Here is a 4,214-nt window from a genome sequence, read left to right as displayed (position 1 = left end):
CGTTGTCTTCGACGTCGAGCTTTCGGCGTCGGCGCTCGCCGTCGAGGCGACACCGTCGATCGCCGTCGAGAGACAAGACATCATCGTCGTCGAGGGGATCCTCGTCGTCGAGACCGCCGTCGAAGCAGAAGAGGTTGCCGTCAAGGCGGAAGAGATCGCCGTTGGGGCAGTAGAGGTCGACGTCGAGGCAGACGAAGTCGACTTCGAGACATTCGAAGGCGACGTCGAGGCGGTCGCAGTCGCGGCACAAGAGATCGCCGTCGAGACACAGAGGATCGTCGTCAAGATGGTCCGGGTCGACGTCGAGACATGGCAGGCGTTCGACGCCGAAGCAGAGGAGACGGTCGACGCCGAAGGGACGCTCGACGCCGAAGGACCGACGTTCGACGTCTGATCACCGTTCATCGGCGTCGAGGGATTGTACTGCGCGGCCTAGGGCTGTGGGGGGCTCCCCTCAGTCCGGGAAGGATGGTGGGTCACCGGGATCGGTGCACTCGGAGGTGTATACTCCGAAGAAGTCTGTTACACCTCCTCCTCCGTTACCAAGAGGTCCGCATCCGAGGGCTCCTACCCCTCCTCCGTTGCCTCCAGTGCCTGAAAAGCCTCCGCCGGTTCCGCCGCGGTCCGTCTCGTTGCCCAGGCTCCCGACCCCTCCCAAGAAGACTCCTAAATCTAAGGAACCACATAAGCCCAAGTCGGCCGTCCCGGAGACTCCGGCTGACCGTCCGAGGCCCAGGAGATCGAGATCGCGCTCCAGACGGAGAGAACGATCAAGGAGCAGACACAGGTCCTCCACCCGTTCCAGACGGCACCATAGGAGGCATAGGTCCAGGTCCAGTACGACTTCTAGGACCCGCTCCTATTCACCTACTTTGTCCGATTCCCCGGAGACTAGGGTGTCTCCGATCGACGACATCGGTACATTCCAGGAGGTTCTCCTGAGGGGGGCTGCGAAGTTGGGTATCACGGTGACGGCTCCTACTCCTACAACGTCCGTGATATTCGAGACTTTGCACAAGAAGCACCTGTCTCGCCCTCTGTTGCCGTTGGTGCCAGGACTGGTTGAACCGGCGCAAGAGCTGTTTCTTACACCTGCGGTGGTGGAGGCTGCCCTGTCCAGACTTTTGAAGAAATACAGGGCACCGGACTCTGACCCTGCCTTCTTGAGGATGGACCCAGTGCCCGACTCAGTGATAGTGACGGCAGCCAGGAAGCAACATTCTACCTCCCCGTGCCTCCGGATAAGGAGAGCCGCTGGATTGATTCGGCGGGAAGGAAGGCATGTGGGACTTCTTCCACCACGATGAAAGCTTCCAGCGACTCGGCATTACTGGGACGATATGACCGTGCGCTTTGGGATTCCATGGAGCAGTTTGCAGACCTTGTGCCGCGTGACAGGAAGGAGGACTTCATGGAAATCGTCAAGGAGGGGATGCTGGTCTCTAACCAGGCCATCAGTGCCGCGGCGGATATCTCCTTGTTGGCTGCACATGGCTACTGCCACGGTATCAACCAATGCCGCCATGCGTGGCTCAGGCTTACGTCGCTCAAGCCTGAGGCGCAACAGCGAGTGGCCAATCTGCCGTTTTCCGGGGACACGCTCTTCGGTAAACACGCAGATGACGAAATGGCCCGGATGAAGGCCGAGGCAGAAACCCTGACGGCTGTGGGCTTGGAGAAGCCCAAAGACAAGAAACCCTACCGCCAGTTCCAACGGCGGTTCGGCTCGCAAGGGAAAGGAAGAGGACAGTCCTCGGGACAACAGCAGCAGCAACAACAGCAGCAGTTCCAAAGACCTTTCCAGAAACGCCAGAGGGGTAGAGGTGGACAGCAGTCCTCTACCGCGAACAAGGGCCCGGCCGGGTCTCGACCCCGAGCGGTTACTTCCCCGTCATCTGTTACCCGCTCCGGTGAGGGGGAAGCGTTCAATTTTTTCTGGCAGAGTGGAGAAAAATTACTCAGGACAAGTGGGTGCTGAATATTGTTTGCAATGGATACAGTCTTCGATTCATCAGCCCTCCTCCAGTGATCCCTCCGGTCAGCTCGCAGTATCAACTGCGCGAGCTCCAGGCGGAGGCCGATATCCCGTTAAGAAAAAGGACGATAGAAGACGTACCTCTGTCTCAAAGAGGAAGAGGTCTGTACTCCCGGTTCTTTCTGGTTTGCAAGAAGGACAAGAACGAGTTCAGGCCCATTCTGGACTTGCAGCAGGCAAACAAGTGGATTCGCAGAGAAAAGTTTTGCATGCTGTCGTTGCATCAAATTTATCCTCAGTTGCAACAGGGGGACTGGCTTTGTGCCATAGACCTACAGGATGCGTACTTCCACATGCCCATCGCGTACAAACACAGGAATTTTCTGCGATTTCAAGTCGGCACCAACCATTACCAATACACAGTGCTGCCTTTCGGGCTGAAATCTGCGCCCAGGACATTCTCGAAGTGCATGGCAGTGGTAGCGGCACACCTCAGGAAAAACAAGGTGTTTGTCTACCCGTACCTGGACGATTGGTTGATCAAGGCCTCCTCCTTCTCAGAAGCTCAAGCAGACTTCCAGAAGACGTGCGTTCTCTTGAACAAGTTGGGGTTGCATATCAACATGTCCAAGTCTGTCCCGATCTCGGTCCAATGCATTCAATACTTGGGAGCCACCATCAATACGCTGTCAGCAAGCGTGTCTCCTTCGGAGGAGCGACGGCGATCGATCCTTCGGAAGGCTCAGGCTCTTATGACCGCTCCATCTACAACAGTGAGGACGGTGTCTTCTCTACTGGGGTCGATGGCCTCTTGTATCTTCCTCACTCCTCATGCACGACTACACATGAGACCTCTGCAGGAGTGCTTGGCGGACCAATGGGACCAGAGGAGAGGATCTTGGGACGACAGGATACGACTGTCTCTGCATGCTCTTCAGTCTCTGAAGTGGTGGTGTTCAGCGGAGAATCTCCTCAGAGGGGTTCCCTTCCACAAGGACATTCCTACTCAGACTATCGTGACGGATGCTTCTCTCCAGGGCTGGGGAGCGCATTCGGGAGACTTACAGATCCAAGGCACGTGGTCTCAGACGGAGTCCACGTATCATATCAATTTCCTGGAACTCAGAGCTGTTCACTTGGCGCTGAAGGCCTTGCATCCATCCTTCCGGACCAACTCTCTGCTTGTACAGACGGACAATACGACCACGATGTATTACCTCAACAAGCAGGGGGGTCGAGATCGCGCACCCTGTCTCGGGAGGCGCAGACGATCTGGCACTGGCTTCTGGCCAGAGGATTGACGATAACGGCTACCCATCTGCCAGGTGTGAAGAATGTTCAGGCGGACGCACTGAGCAGACTGATTCAGGAAAACCACGAGTGGGTCATAAACGACGACGTACTAGGAGAAGTCTTCGCAAGGTGGGGGACTCCAGACGTAGATCTGTTCGCCACCGCCGAAAAGAGCAAATGTCGAGACTTCGCCTCCAGGTACTACCAGCAAGGGACGCTGGGGAATGCACTCTGGATCAACTGGTCGAACAGCTTTGTTTACGCTTTTCCGCCCATTCCCCTGATTCCAGCGGTGCTCATCAAGCTGTCCCGGTCCAGGGCACGGATGATCCTGATTGCCCCGGAATGGCCCAGACAGTGGTGGTTCACGGACCTTCTACACCTGTCCCTCCTTCCACACATACGGTTGCCGTGCAGGCCGGACCTTCTCACGAAGTTGGGGGGGCAGATGTTGCACCCCAACCTCTTGTCCTTGAGTTTGGCTGCATGGCTCCTGAGATAGTACAATATGGCCATTTAAATCTGCCTGAAGATTGCATGGACATACTGAAGGAGTCTAAGCGACCTTCCACTCGGACGTCCTACGCTTACAAGTGGAAGAGGTTTTGTATCTGGTGTGTGTCCAGGAACTTTGACCCTACGACGTGCAAGGAAGATGTCATCCTTCCCTACCTTCTACATTTGGCGCGGTCTGGCCTTAATGTTTATTACATTAAGGTTCATCTTGCTGCATTGACTGCCTACAGGAAAAGCCCTTCACAGACTTCCTTCTTCCAGATCCCTGTGATCAAAGACTTTTTGGAAGGCTTGAAGAAAGTGTTCCCTCCTGTCAGGCTTCCTTCGCCTTCATGGGAATTGAATGTGGTGCTGTCCAGTTTGATGAAGGAGCCTTTTGAACCCATTCATAAGGCTTCGTTGCAGCACCAGTCCTGGAAGGCGGCGTTCC

Source organism: Lissotriton vulgaris, chromosome 2_1 (genome assembly GCF_964263255.1).
Source record: "Lissotriton vulgaris chromosome 2_1, aLisVul1.2, whole genome shotgun sequence".
In the NCBI taxonomy this organism is placed as follows: Eukaryota; Metazoa; Chordata; class Amphibia; order Caudata; family Salamandridae; genus Lissotriton; species Lissotriton vulgaris.
This window is presented reverse-complemented; position numbering follows the sequence as displayed.